This window comes from Hippopotamus amphibius, chromosome 8, assembly GCF_030028045.1.
Source record: "Hippopotamus amphibius kiboko isolate mHipAmp2 chromosome 8, mHipAmp2.hap2, whole genome shotgun sequence".
NCBI classification, from domain to species: Eukaryota; Metazoa; Chordata; class Mammalia; order Artiodactyla; family Hippopotamidae; genus Hippopotamus; species Hippopotamus amphibius.
The window spans coordinates 80,791,617-80,808,542 of record NC_080193.1 but is presented as its reverse complement, the minus strand read 5'-3'; positions in this window follow the sequence as shown (position 1 = coordinate 80,808,542).

The window sequence follows — 16,926 nt, the reverse complement described above, 5'->3', positions numbered from 1 at the left end:
AAAAAGATTGGATGCAAAGGTCAAAAAGTTGCAAGAAAAGTTTACCAAAGACCTAGAAGAATTAAAGAACAAATAAACAGAGATATGCAACACAATAACAGAAATGAAGAATACACTAGAAGGAACCAAGAGCAGATTCACTGAGGCAGAAGGGCGAATAAGTGACCTGGAAGACAGAATGGTGATAATCACTGATGCAGAAAAAAATAAAGAAAAAAGAATGAAAAGAACTGAAGACAGCCTGAGAGACCTCTGGGACAACGTTAAACGCACCAACATTCACATTATAGGGGTCCCAGAAGGAGAAGAGAGAGAGAAAGCACCTGAGAAAATACTGCAAGAGATTATAGTTGAAAACTTCCCTAACATAGGAAAGCAAATAGCTACCCAAGTCCAGGAAGTGCACAGAGTCCCAGGCAGGATAAACCCAAGGGGAAATACACCAAGACATATAGTAGTCAAATTGACAAAAATTAAAGACAGAGAAAAGTTATTAAAAGCAACAAGGGAAAAATGACAAATAACATGCAAGGGAACCCCCATAAGGTTAACAGCTGATTTCTCAGCAGAAATTCTGCAAGCCAGAAGGGAGTGGCACAATGTATTTAAAGTGATGACAGGGAAGAACCTACAACCAAGAATACTCTACCCAGCAAGGATCTCATTCAGATTCGATGGAGAAATCAAAAGCTTTACAGACAAGCAACAGCTAAGAGAATTCAGCACCACCAAACCAGCCCTACAACAAATGCTAAAGGAACTTCTCTAAGTGGGAAACATAAGAGAAGAAAAGGACCTACAGAAACAAAAACAAAACAATTAAGAACATGGTAATAGGAACATACATATCAATAATTACCCTGAATGTAAATTGACTAAATGCACCAACCAAAAGACACAGACTGGCTGAATGGATACAGAAACAGGACCCATATATATGCTGTCTATAAGAGATCCACTTCAGATCTAGGGACACATAAGACTGAAAGTGAGGGGATGGAAAAAGATATTCCATGCAAATGGAAATCAAAAGAAAGCTGGAGTAGTGATACTCATATCAGATAAAACAGACTTTAAAATAAAAAATGTTACAAGAGACAAGAAAGGACACTACATAAAGATCGAGGGATCGATCCAAGAAGAAGAGATAACAATTATAAATATATATGCACCCAATATAAGAGCACCTCAATACGTAAGGCAAATGCTAACAACTATGAAAGAGGAAATCAACAGGAACACAATCATAGTAGGGGACTTTAACACCCCACTTACACCAATGGACAGATCATCCACACAGAAAATTAATAAGGAAACACAAGCTTTAAATGACACAATAAATCAGCTTGATTTAACAGATATCTGTAGCACATTACATCCCAAAACAGCAGATTACACATTCTTCTCAAGTGCACATGGAACATTCACCAGGATAGATCACAGTGTGGGTCATAAATTAAGCCTTGGTAAATTCAAGAAAATTGAAATTGTATCAAGCATCTTTTCTGACCACAATGCTATGAGATTAGAAATCAATTATGGGAAAAAAACTGTGAAAAACACAAACACATGGAGGCTAAACAATACACTACTAAATAACCAACAGATCACTGAAGAAATCAAAGAGGAAATCAAAAAATACCTAGAGACAAATGACAATGAAAACACAATGATCCAAAACCTATAGGAGGCAGCAAAGGCAGTTCTAAGAGGGAAGTTTATAATGATACAATTCTACCTCAAGAAACAAGAAAAATCCCAAATAAACAATCTAACATTACACCTAAAGAAACTAGAGAAAGAAGAGCAAACAAAACCCAAAGTTAGTAGACAGAGAGAAATCATAAAGATCAGAGCAGAAATACATGAAATAGAGACAAAGAAAACAATAGCAAAAATCAATAAAACTAAAAGCTGCTTCTTTGAGAAGATAAATAAAATTGATAAACCTCTAGCAAGACTCATCAAGAAAAAGCGGGAGAGGACTCAAATCAATAAAATTAGAAATGAAACAGGAGAAGTTCCAATGGACACCACAGAAATTAAAAGCACCTTAAGAGATTACTACAAGCAACTATATGCTAACAAAATGGACAATCTGGATGAAATGGACAGATTCTTAGAAAGGTATAACCTTCCAAGACTGAATCGGGAAGACACAGAAAATATGAACAGACCAATCACAAGTAATGAAATTGAAACTGTGGTTAAAAATCTCCCAACAAACAAAAGTCCAGGACCAGATGGATTCACAGGTGAATTTTACCAAACATTTAGAGAAGAGCTAACACCCATCCTTCTCAAGCTCTTCCAAAAAATTGCAGAGGAAGGAACACTCCCAAACTCATTTTATGAAGCCACCATAACCCTGATACCAAAACCAGACAAAGATACTACAAAAAAAGAAAACTACAGACCAATATCACTGATGAATTTAGATGCAAAAATCCTCAACAAAGTACTAGCCAACAGAATCCAACAACACATTAAAGGATCATACACCATGATCCAGTGGGGTTTACCCCTGGGATGCAAGGATTCTTCAATATACACAAATCAATCAATGTGATACACCATATTAACAAACTGAAGGATACAAACCACATGATCTTCTCAATAGATGCAAAAAAAGCTTTTGACAAAATTCAACACCCATTTATGATAAAAACTCTCCAGAAGATGGGCATAGAGGGAACCTACATCAACATAATAAAGGCCATATATGACAAACCCACAGCAAATATCATTCTCACTGGTGAAAAACTGGAGGCATCCCCTCTAAGATCAGGAACAAGGATGTCTACTCTCGCCACTACTATTCAACATAGTTTTGGAAGTCCTTGCCAGAGCAATCAGAGAAGAAAAAGAAATAAAAGGAACCCAAATTGGAAAAGAAGAGGTAAAACCGTCCCTGTGCACAGATGACATGATACTATACATAGAAAATCCTAAAGATGCCACCAGAAAGCTACTTGAGCTAATCAATGAATTTGGTCAAGTTGCAGGATACAAAATTAACACACAGAAATCTCTTGCATTTCTAGCAAGGAAAGATCAGAAAGAGAAATTAAGGAAACAATCCCATTCACCATTGCAACAAAAAGAATAAAATACCTAGGAATAAACCTAACCAAGGAGGTAAAAGACCTGTACTCACAAAACTATAAGACACTAATGAAAGAAATCAAAGAAGACACAAACAGATGGAGGGACATACCATGTTCTTGGATTGGAAGAATCAACATTGTGAAAATGATGATATTACCGAAAGCAATTTACAGATTCAATGCAATCCTAATCAAATTACCAATGGCATTTTTCACAGAACTAGAACAAGAAATTTTACGATTTGTATGGAAACGCAAAAGACCCCGAATAGCCAAAGCAATCTTGAGAAGGAAAGATGGAGTTGGTGGAAACAGGCTTCCTGACTTCAAGCAATGCTACAAGGCTATAGTGATCAAGACAGTATGGTACTGGCACAAAAACAGAAATACAGATCAACGGAACAGGATAGAAAGCCCAGAGATAAACTACAGTCAACTAATCTATGACAAAGGAGGCAAGGATATACAATGGAGAAAAGGCAGCCTCTTCAATAAGTGGTGCTGGGAAAACTGGACAGTTACATGTAAAAGAATGAAATTACAACACTCCCTAACACCATACACAAAAATAAACTCAAAATGGATGAAAGACCTAAATGTAAGGCCAGACACTATAAAACTCCTGGAGGAAAACATAGGAAGAACACTCTTCGACGTAAATAACAGCAAGATTTTTTTTGATCCACCGCCTAGAATAATGGAAATAAAAACAAAAATAAGTAAGTGGGACCTAATGAAACTTCAAAGCTTCTGCACAGCAAAGGAAACTATAAGCAAGACGAAAAGACAACCCTCAGAATGGGAGAAAATATTTGCAAACGAATCAACAGACAAAGGATTAATCTCCAAAATATATAAAAAGTTTACCCAGTTTAATATCAGAAAAACAAACAACCCAATCAAAAAATGGGCAGAAGACCTAAATAGGCATTTTTCCAAAGAAGACATACGGATGGCCAAGAGGCACATGAAAAGCTGCTCAACATCACGAATTATTAGAGAAATGCAAATCAAACTACAATGAGGTATCACCTCACACAGGTTAGAATGGGCATCATCAGAAAATCTACAAACAGTAAATGCTGGCGAGGGTGTGGAGAAAAGGGAACGCTCTGGCATTGCTGGTGGGAATGTAAATTGATACAGCCACTATGGAAAACAGTATGGAGGTTCCTTGCAAAACTAAAAATAGAACTACCATATGACCCAGCAATCCCACTACTGGGAATATACCCAGAGAACACCATATTTCAAAAAGACACATGCACTCCAATGTTCATTGCAGCACTATTTACAATAGCCAGGACGTGGAAGCAACCTAAATGTCCATCAACAGATGAATGGATAAAGAAGATGTGGTACATACATACAATGAAATATTACTCAGCTGTAAAAAGCCATGAAACTGGGACATTTGTAGAGACATGGATGGACCTAGAGACTGTCATACAGAGTGAAGTGAGTCAGAAAGAGAAAAACAAATATTGTATATTAACACATATATGTGGACTATAGGAAAATGGTACAAATCAACCGGTTTGCAAGGCAGAAATAGAGACACAGATGTAGAGAACAAACACATGGACACCAAGTGGGGAAAGCAGGGAGGGTTGGTGGGGGGAATGAATTGGGAGATTGGGATACCAAATTGTACATTCTAAATATATGCAGTTTATTGTAAAAAATAAAAAAATAAAAATAAATTATAAAAAAGATATAGACACATATATACAAACACTTATGTACATCATTATACATGAATATAATGTGTATATATGGAATACATAAATGTATACATACAAATGTATATGTATATGAGATGGGAAGGAAAGGAGTCTATATTAGTAGCATATATTTTTCTTTCCAATTGTACAACTAAGACCTCTTTTTTCTTGAAAAATATGCTCAGACACAATAAAAATCTTTAAGCATTAATAAAAAAAGACATCTTTATAAACATAACACTTATGGATCACTAAAATGTATAAAAATTTGAACATTGACAAGAGCCAAGTGATTAGATAATTTAAGTTAAAAAATATATTTGAAGTTTCAGAAACGTATGCCTCTCAAGTTTTGAGTAACTCTGTTATCTATAAATGCAGAAAAATTAAGTTCAAAACCCTGATAAGGTAAAAAAAAAAAAAAAAATTAAATACTCAGGGCCAGGTCAGGACAGCATGAAAGCACTTAAAATAACTAGTCTGAACACTTGGGTTCATTTTAGGTTGGGATTCATTATTATGTGTTCAGTGAAATATCAAAACAACCTGACAAAAAAGGAGGTCAGTTGATTAGATGGCTTGATAATAAAGGCAAGTTTGTTATTTTTTTAACTTAATTGTGCCAAGCATCTTTGAGAGGTTTGGAGCAAAGTTACATTTCAGAGACGAATCAGTTTAAAGTAGATAAGCAAAATTCTAATAAAGGAACACATATAAAGCTTCGACTTGGACCAATAAAAGAAAAAAGCAAGAGGTGATTTTAGTCCCTAAAAAGTTCTTCTACATCAGACACATCCCAACAAACATCACTTTAAAGGGGGGAGGCTTTTATAGAGGAAGAAGCTGCACCTCAGAAACAGATTGTATAATCCCATTAAAAGAGATAAAGACAATATCTCAGACTCAACATTCAAAATACAAACCACATTCATTGGGAGTACAGTGGCATCAAAAACCAATGTTATTCTTCTTCAAAGAGAAAAAGAGAAAAGTCACTATCTGTTTTATCTCAGATATTTTTAAACAAATATTTGTTGCATTAAAAGTTAAAGAAAATGTTTTCCTAATTTCCAGATTAATAAACTGTCCTGCATTTTTACTTGTATTGGGTTTTTTTTTTTTTTTGACAAAACAACATATGCACACGACAATTCAAACAGTACAAACAGCATAATGGAAAAAGACATTTTCTCTTCCAACTCTGGGCCCCAGTTCCCTCCCCTAAAGGTAATCTCTCTCCTCAAATCTCTATCTGGGCGTTTATGAGGATATCAACACAGAGATCACACACACACACACACTTTTTGTGATTTTGTCCTTGTTTTATTTTTGCCCAAATGGTATATTTCTTTGTACCTTGCTTTTCTCACATAATCACTCTGAATTAATACATATGATTATCCATCAAACAAAGTACTTTAACTTGTTTAATCAGTGCTTGCTGATGGACATTTCATTATCTCCCTTTTCTGCTACCGAACACTACCTTTAAACTAATATTCTTGTGCATACACCTTTATGCATGTCAGAATAAATATGAATGATAAATTCCAAAAAGGGAAATTGCTATGTCAGTAGGCATGTGCATTTAAAATCCTGATAGATAATGTCAAATTGCATTCCATAGAGATTGCATCAATTTATATCTCTACCTTTAAAGCCCACCTACAGTACATCCACTCCCTGTGTGAAATCTCTAGACTCTGCATACCAGAAGCTGGTAGGGAGGTCCAGAATAGAATAATCTTTGGTTCAGGAGTTATATGCACTCATATGTAACACAAGAAAGGAAGTAAAATTTAGTGCTCTGTAGACTTTTATAATAGGAAAAAAGAATATAATACAAAAGAAACAGAAAAGTTAGGTAAGAGAAAAAATAATTCACACAAATATTTCAGTGTGTTTCTGTTCATTATTTGAGGTGATATTCTGAAATGTCTTTGAACTAAGTTGGGCAAGCTTTATCATGCCCACTTCCCATAGGAGAAAACTGAGTCTTGAGGGCATCCTATTCTTTAATGCATGTGTTTTTGTTCCTGACTAAAGGGAAAGGAGAATGGATGGCAACTTTCTATTTTGATTCACTTTGAAAAGATCTATGATAATTTGAAGTTGGATTGGGTGGATCCAAGCTATAGGATGCATAGACAGAGATGTGTTCACTAGCGTGATTTAAACCGGTCTGGCTGTCTCAAGATCAACCTGACTACAGCTGCCTCTATTAGGATTTCCTAGAAATGTCTGAAGTTGGGTTTAATAACTTAGATTCTCTAGTAAGGAAGCAGAAGAAAGAGGGCTTATTATGGAAATTTCTAGGCTTATGCTTCTCCAGAGTTAAAATGTTCAAATATAATCTTATACTTCTTGATTTAATCTTGAAATGGCCCAGCTGCTTCCTGTCCCACTATGAAAAAAGTTCTGAAGAAAAGGTTATGTTATAAAACAAAGAAATCTCTAATACCTACACAATTTGGTAACTAGTCTTGACTGTAGAATCTAAAAGAAACCTTAGAGTTCATCTAATTCAACCCTTCATTTTTACAGATGAGAAAATAGTCCCAGAGAGTGAATTGCTTAAAAATATAACAACAAAAAAAAAAAAAAAATAGAAAAAGAAACAAAACCCAAAGGTAGTAGAAAGAAGGAAATCATAAAGATCAGAGCAGAAATAAATGAAATAGAGACAAGAAAACAATAGAAAAGATCAATAAGACTAAAAGCTCGTACTCTGTAAAGGTAAACAAAATTGATAAACCAGACTCATCAAGAAAAAAAGGGAGAGGACTCAAATCAGTAAAATCAGAAATGAAAAAGAAGTTACAACTGACACTACAGAAATACAAAGGATCGTAAGAGACAACTACAAGCAACTATACACCAATAAAATGGACAACCTATAGAAATGAACAAATTCTTAGAAAGGTACAATCTCCCTAGACTGAACCAGGAAGCAATAGAAAATATCAACAGATCAATTACAAGTACTGAAATTGAATCTATGACTTCAAAACTCCCAACAGACTTCCTAGGTGGCGCAGTGGTTAAGAATCTGCCTGCCAATGTAGGGGACATGGGTTCGATCCCTGACCCAGGAGGATACCACATGCCGCAGTGTGACTAGGCCCATGCACCACAGCTGTTCAGCCTGTGCTCTAGAGCCCGTGAGCCACAACTATTGAGCCTGTGTGCCACAACTACTGAAGCCCATGCACCTAGAGCCCGTTCTCCACAAAAGAGAAGCCACCACAATAAGGAAACTTCGCACCACAATGAAGAGTAGTCCCCACTCACCACAGCTAGAGAAAGCCCGTGTGCAGCAATGAAGACCCAACACAGCCAATAAATAAATAAATAAATAAAGTTTTTACAATAATAATAAAAAAAAAAAAACTCCCAACAAACAAAGGTCCAGGACCAGATGGTCACAGGCAAATTCTACCAAACATTTAGACATGAGTCAACATTTATCCTTCTGAAACTATTTCCAAAAATTGCAGAGGATGGAACACTTCCAAACTCATTCTGTAAGGCCACCATCACCCTGATAGCAAAACTAGACAAAAATATCACAAAAAAAGAAAATTATGTGCCAATATCACTGATGAACATAGATGCAAAATCCTTAACAAAATACCAGCAAACCAACTCCAACCATACATTAAAAGAATCATACACCATGATCAAGTGGGATTTATCCCAGGGATGCAAGGATTTTTCAATATCTGCAAATCAATCAATGTGATACACCACATTTACAAATTGAAGAATAAAAACTGTATGATCATCTCAATAGATGCAGGAAAAGCTTTTGATAAATTCAACATCCATTTATGATAAAAAAAAAAAAACTCTACAGAAAGTGGGAATAGAGGGGACAAACCTCAACATAATAAAGTCCTTAAATGACAAACCCACAGCTAACATCATACTCAATGGTGAAAACCTGAAAGCATTTCCTCTTAAATCAGAAAGAAGACAAGGATGTCCACTTATACTCAACATAGTTTTGAAAGTCCTAATCACAGCAATCAGAGAAGAAAAAGAAATAAAAGGAATCCAAATTGGAAAAGAAGTAAAACTGTCACTATTTGTGGACGACTTGATACTATACATAGAAAATCCTAAAGATGCTACCAGAAAACTACTAGAGCTCATCAATGAGTCTGGTAAAGTTGAAGGATACAAAATTAACACACAGAAATCTCTTGGATTCCTATACACTAACAACGAAATTTCAGAAAGAGAAATTAAAGAAATAACCTCACTTACCATCACATCAAAAAGAATAAGACACCTAGAAATATACCAGCCTAAGGAGGCAAAAGATCTGTACTCTGAAAATTATGACACTGTTGAAAGAAATCAAAGATGACACAAACAAATGGAAAGATATACCGTGTTCTTGGATTAGAAGAATCAATATCATTAAAATGACCATATTAGCCAAGGCTATCTACAGATTCAATGCAATCTCTATCAAATTACCAATGGCATTTGTCACAGAACTAGACCAAAATTTTTTTTAATTTGTATGGAAACAAAAAAGACCCCAAATAGCCAAAACAATCTTGAGAAGAACAGAGCTGGAGGAATCATGCTCCCCAAATTCAGGTTATATGACAAAGTTACAGTAACCAAAACAGTATTTTACTGGCACAAAAACAGACATACAAATCAATGGAACAGGATAGAAAGCCTAGAAATAAAACCATGAACTTATAGTCAATTAATCTATAACAAAGGAGGCAAGAATATACAATAGAGAAAATATAATCTCTTCAATAACTGGTGCTGAGAAAGCTGAACAGTTACATGTAAAAGAATGAAATTAGAACATTCTCTAACACCATATACAAAAATAAACTCAAAGTGGATTAATGACCTAAATGTAAGACAAGATACTATAAAACTCCTAGAGGAAAACACAGGCAGAACTCTCTTTGACATCAATTGCAGCAATATTTTTTTGGATCTGTATCTTAGAGTAATGGAAATAAAAACAAAAATAAACAAATGGGACCTAATTAAACAAAATCTTTTGCATAGCAAAAAAAAAATAAAGAAAAAAAATAAAGAAAAAAAATCTTTTGCACAGCAAAGGAAACCATAAACAAAATGAAAACCTATGGACTGGGAGAAAATATTTGCAAAAGATGCTACTGATAAGGGATTAATTTCCAAAATACACAAACACCTCATCAAATAAACCCAAACAACCAAATAAAAAAATGGGTAGAAGACCTAAACGGACATTTCTCCAAAGAAGACATACAGATGGCCAACAGGCACATGAAAAGATGCTCAATATCACTAATTATTAGAGAAATGCAAATCAAAACTTCAATGAGGTATCACCTCACACCAGTCAGAAATGGTCATCATCAAAATATCTACAAATAATAAATGCTGGAGAGAGTGTGGAGAAAAGGGAACCCTCCTACACTATTGGTGGGAATGTATGGTGAAGGCACTATGAAGAACAGTATAGAGGTCCCTTAAAAAACTAAAAATAGTTACCATGTGATCCTGCAACCCTTCTCCTGGGCATATACCCAGAGAAAATTCTAATTCGAAAAGATACGTGCACCCCAGTGTTCACAGCAGCACTATTTACAACAACCAAGACATAGAAGCAACCTAAATGTCCACCAAAAGATAAATGGATAAAGAATATGTGATGTGTGTGTGTGTGTAATACTACTCAGCCATAAAAAAGAATGAAATAATGCCATTTGCATCAGCATGGATGGTCCTAGAGATTATCATACTAAATGAAGTAAGTCAGACAAAGACAAATACCATATGCTATCATTTACATGTGGAATCTAAAAAAATGACACAAATGAACTTATTTACAAAAAGAAATACACTCATGAACATAAAAAACAGACTTATAGTTACTGAAGGTGGGAGGGAGATAAATTAGGAGTTTGGGATTAACAGATACACACTACTATGTATAAAATAAACAACAAGGTTCTACTGTATAGCACAGGGAACTATAGTCAATCTCTTGTAACAATCTATGATGGAAAAGAATAAAGATTAGATAGATAGATAGATAGATAGATAGATAGATAGATAGATAGATAGATAGATAGATAGGTAGGTAGGTAGATAGATAGGTAGATAGATAGATAGATGATAGATAGATAGATAGATATAGATATATAACTAAATCACTTTTCTGTACACCTGAAACTAACACAACATTGTAAATTAACTATACTTCAATTTTAAAAAATGGTTTAAAAAAGTATAACAAAAGTAATGCATTCAATAAAGTGAATTTTCAACATGCAATCAGAGCTCATTAATGGACTTACCCCGTACACATGTTGTACAGAAAAGAAAATAAGGATGAGTGACCTACGAAAAAGCAAACATGCAGATTAATTTAAACTGTTGGTTTTCATGCAAAACAAACTAAAAAGAAAAAGAACACAGGAATTAACTCCAGAAAGTTTTCTTTCTTTTTCTTTTTCTTTTTTTTGGTTTCTAATAAGCTACTGTCACCAGTTGACTATCATCAATGACAAGATAAATGTTACCGTCTCTGGACGTCATCACTACATTTCCTCTTTTTTTTTTTTCATTTTATTTATTTATTTATTTATTATATTTTTGGGGGGTACACCAAGTTCAATCATCTGTTTTTATACACATATCCCCATATACCCTCGCTCCCTCGACTGCCCCCACCCTCCCCGTCCCAGTCCTCTAAGGCCTCATCCATCTTTTAATCAGCCAGGAAGTACTCACACCCTTTGGTGTGGTCCTCACTGCGCTAGGTACCGTGGGAACACTTGGAAGGTGAGACCTGGATGGAGGGATGAGTGAAGGGAGACTCTCAGAATGAAAACCAGAGGAGAGCGGGGAGGAGGCAGCTTTGTCCAGGGATTACTGCAAAGACTAGTGTATCCCAGAAGGAGGGAGGATGGAGGAAGCCTAACTGCACTGCGGAGATGGTTTGGGAAACAATACAAGCAAGACAGAGGAGAGTTAGGTAGTTCAGGGTCTTATAAGTGAGGCAGAAATCCAACTGGGGTAACGTCATTATTATAGACAAATTTTAACAGGAAAGATGCAACCAAAAAAGACAATGTGTGTGTCCTCCCCCAATTCACATGTTGAAATCCTAACCCCCATGTGATAGTAACAGGAGGTGGGGCCTTTGGGAGAAACTAGGTCATGAGGGGGACTCCTAGCGAATGGGATTATTCCCCTGATAAAAGGGACCGAGAGAGCTCTTTCACCCTCTTTCTATCTCCTTCTGGCCGTCCTTCTACCACGTGAGGATACGATGAGAAGCTGGCAGTCTACAACCCAGAAGAGGGTTCTCACAGAAATATGCCCATGCTGATACCCGGATCTCAGGCTGTCAGCCTCCAGAACTGTTAGAAATAAATTTCCTTGCTCATAAGCCAGCCAGTTGATGGTGTCTGTCACAGTAGCCTACAGTGACTAAGACAACCATTCAATATGGCATACGTTTGCCCTGGGCTTATGATTGTCCAAGAGCTTCCACGTCCATCATCTCATTGAATTGCTGAAACAGAGCTTGGATGGGAGGAGAAATGGGCCCAGACTCAGCTGTGATTTCTCTGCCACCCTTGTCCCTAGTTGCATGTAAAGCCTTCTCCTTTCTGAAACCTCCTGTCTGAAGCAGCCTTCTTTCTCCACTCTCTGCTCCTTCCTCTTGTGCTGAGATGCCGATAAGCGTTACAGAAATCTACAGAGCCGTGCCACTGGGGGAGACCCGGACTAGGAGATGGGAGGCTGGGGTGCGTCCAGCCCACACTAACTGGCCTCCACGATGAAGGGCTCCTTCTCCCCGACCCTTCTGCTGTAATTCATGACAATTCCAGTAAAGGCCAGGTTGGCATTTCAGTGTAGTAATGGAGGATATTAGAAAATAAAAAAGGAAAAGAGGTGTTAAATACAGGGAATAAACTGTTTTAAATCAAAGTATTTACAACTACTGTTGGTTAGTCAGGTCCTTATCACTTTGGACATTTCTAAACAAGGACAAGTTATATTTCATAGCAATTCTGGTCTCCATATACATAGTCTCATTAACATTGTAGGCAGGGTAGGTTTTTCTACATTTTACACCAGAGCAAACTGATTCAGAAATGTTGGATAATGTGCCGAAAAGGCTGCAGACAGCGTGGCTCCGAGGGGGCCGGCTCAGGACAGATCTCAATGCCCATGACTGTTCCTTCTCTGCCTCCCACCCCACTTGTTCCTCCTGCTGCTGAATATATTTAAAAATAAGGCAATTCTTTTTTTATTTTATTTTTTTTAATGAAAGTGTAGCTGATTTACAATGTTGTGCTAGTTTTAGGTGAATATCAAAGTGATTCATATATATATATATATATATATATTCTTTTTCAGGTTCTTTTCCATTATACATTACAAGATACTGAATATAGTTCCCTGTGCTATATAGTAAGTCCTTGCTGACTATCTATTTTGTATACAGTAGTGTGTATCTGTTAATCCCAAACTCCTAATTTATCCTTCCCCTCTCTTCTTTGGTAACCATAAGTTTGTTTTCTATGTCTGTGAGTCTGTCTCTGTTTTGTAAATAGTTCATTTGTATCATTTTTTTAGATTCCACATATGTGATATCACATGATATTTGTCTTTGTCTGACTTCACTTAGTATGATAATTTCTAGTTGCATTCATGTTGCTGCAAAAGGGATTATTTCATTCTTTTTTGTGCATAAGTAAAATTCCATTGTATGTATATACACTGTATCTTCTTTGTATATTCATCTGTCGATGGACACTTAGGTTGCTTCTATGTCTTGGGTATTGTAAATAGTGCTGCTATGAACATAGGGCTGTGTGTATCTTTTCAAATTAGAGTTTTCTTCGTCTTTTCCAGATATACCCTTAGGAGTAGAATTCCTTTTTTTTTTCTTTAAAGGACAATTCAGAATTAAGATTACTTTGCAGTTTCCTTCACATTAGCGCCAAAGAAGAAAGACTTGGCTGCATTTCTATTTTTTTTTTAAATAAATTTATTTATTTATTGCCTGCATTGCGTCTTCATTGCTGTGAGCAGGCTTTCTCTAGTTGCAGTGAGCAAGGGCTACTCTTCCTTGTGGTGCACGGGCTTCCCATTGTGGTGGCTTCTCTTGTTGCGGAGCATAGGCTCTAGGTGCATGGGCTTCAGTAGTAGTGGCACGTGGGCTCAGTAGTTGTGGCTCGCGGGCTCTAGAGCACAGGCTCAGTAGCTGTGGCACATGGGCTTAGCTGCTCCACTGCATGTGGGATCTTCCCAGCCCAGGGATCGAACTCATGTCCCCTACATTGGCAGATGGATTCTTAACCACTGCACCACCAGGGAAGTCTGCATTTCTGAAATACATGTGTTCTCCTTCCCATCAACCTCTCTCCCTTCACTGCCCATCAATAATGTTCATCAACTCCAAACTTCTCATATTTTTCACTCTTTAACATTTCCCTGTCATAACACTCAGTTTTTTGGTCACCTCGAACAATTTCATATGTTTCCTACTGCTGCTGTCACACATGACCACAAACTCAGTGGCTTAAAACTTATTCTGTTATGGTTCTGGAGGTCAGAAGTCTAAAATGGGTCTCGATGGCAAAAAATCAAGATGTTGGCAGGGCTGTGTTCCTTCTGGAGACTCTAAGGGAAACTCAATGTCCTTGCTTTTTCTGGATTCTAGAGGCTGCCTGCGTTCCCTGCCTCCATGGTCCCTTCCACCTTCAGAGCCAGCGGGGACCAGTCGAGTCTCTCTCTTGCTGCATCCTCCTGATCTCTGCTTCCATCATCACATCTCCTTCTTGACTCTCACTCTCCTGCCTCCCTCTTTCATTTCTAGGGGCCCATGCGATTATAGTAGCCCACCCAGATAGTCCACAATAATCTCCCCATTGCAAGGTCAGCTGATTAGCCATCTTAATTTCATCTACAACCATAATTCCCCCTTGCCACGTAACAGAACACATTCAGAGGCTCCAGGGATTAGGTTGTGGACATCGCTGGGGGTCATTATTCTGCCTGCCACACTCATGAAGTGCATTGTCCTAACTCTCCTAGTTATAGGGACCCTGCTGCCCTGGACATATGAGAAGGTTTTTGCTATTCAAACCCAGTGAGTAGGAGAGCAAGAATCTGTGGCCTTGTGCGTCCTCCCATTGGGTGATCATGTGGGCACAACTTGGGGAGAGTAGAGAGGATTGCTGTTTAGCAGTGAAATAGAATCACAGAATGGCAGCAGGCATAATTCATAGATTTCTGGAATAATTTGGCTTTTGTGACACGTGAAGCATTCAGATAATTTACACCTATAGAACCAACACTTAGGAGAAATTATTAAATAAAGGCCAGTGATCATACTTGAGGACACTCACCAGGAATCTGTGGCCAAGGGCTTGATCCACCTGAAAGAACGCCTTACTAATGCCATGTGCACCAATTACTTCATAGTCAAATCTTGGTACTTAAAAAAAATTCCGCCACTCTTCTCTTCCAGAAGACTCTCATCTACAAGTGAGGTTCTATGTCTCAGGTTTAAAGTCTGTATGTGTTAAATATAAATATATGTCTTAAAACACAGAATGCATTATAATGTTGAAAATAATTACTTTCATTATTCAGAGTTAGTGATGGAAATGTTTTCTAAAGGGGAACTTCAACAGTGTTTTGACATAACAATCTTTCCTTAGTGATGGGTAAACTGAATACATACCAATTTTTAATTCTTAGAAGTAAAAATATTCTCAAATTCTTTGTCATAAATATATTTTTGAGAAGTAAAAACATATATGTATGTAATGCTTGTACAGAAATAACTGCTTCATTTTGCTAAGTGGAATTTTCTTCTATTTAATCTTTTTTCTTAAAAATCCAAGCTAAAATTCATTCAAATGCTTTTTTTAAATTTTTTGAAACTAAAAAGGAATCCCCTAATGTAGAAATACACATTTTGTCTACATACAGCAAATACATATAAACATGTTTTTGTGTAAAATGGTACAACATTTTGTCAGTTCCTCAAAAAGTTAAACGTAGAGTTACCATATGACCCAGCAATTTTATTGCTAGGTATATACCCGAGAGAACTGACAACATATGTTCACATATAAACTTGTACATGAGTATTTACAGCAGAATTATTTGTAACAGCCAAAAAACATGAACAACTCACTTCAACTGATGAATAACTAAGCAAAACCTGCTATATCCATACAATGGAATACTATTCGACCTTAAAAAGAAATGAAGTACCAATCCCATGGATGAATCTTGAAAACATTATACCAAGTAAAAAAAAAAATCACATACTGTATAATTCCATGCATATGAAATGTCCAGGATAGGCAAATCCACAGAGACATAAAATAGATTAGTAATTACCAGGAGTTGGAGTAAGGGAGAATTGGAGGTACAGGGTTTCTTTTTGGGGTGATGGAAATGTTCTGGAATTAGATAGTGGTGATGGTTGCACAACATTATAAGTACACTAAAAACCACTGAATTATAAACTTTAAAAGAGTGAAAATGGTGTGTTTTATTTTGTGAACTTTATCTCAATTTTAAAAACTAAAAAATATTTTGACTCAAAGAACCGTATACTTTGATAAAAGATCTCGTCTAAAAGAATTGAAATGTCTCATCTTTAAAACTTTGGCTTCTCTGAAGAGCTGTACCTGTAAGAACTGGGTAGAGAGAAGGAAACTGGGAGTGTGCAATGTTACAAACTATTTTTAAATTTCTGGATAAAATCTGGATAAACTTACTCAATGGTGTATTTATGAGACTAGTTTTCCAAGTAAGTGGTAGAGCAACATTCCATGATAGTTTCAAAACCAAGAAGAAACAGAATCACTTTGAGCACCTAGATCTTTTCTCATCCCTAAATCCATCATTTTAAATATTTTTTACTTGCATTCCAGAAGGAAGTCTCAATAAAAAAAATGATTGTTTTAGTAGGAATATAAAAATTGGTTTGAATCACTCAAAATGTACTCAATATTTTAAACAAATAGGAAACAGTCAAAAATTAAAGAGCCAGTTATTTGAATTGTAACCAAAAAATAGACATATCA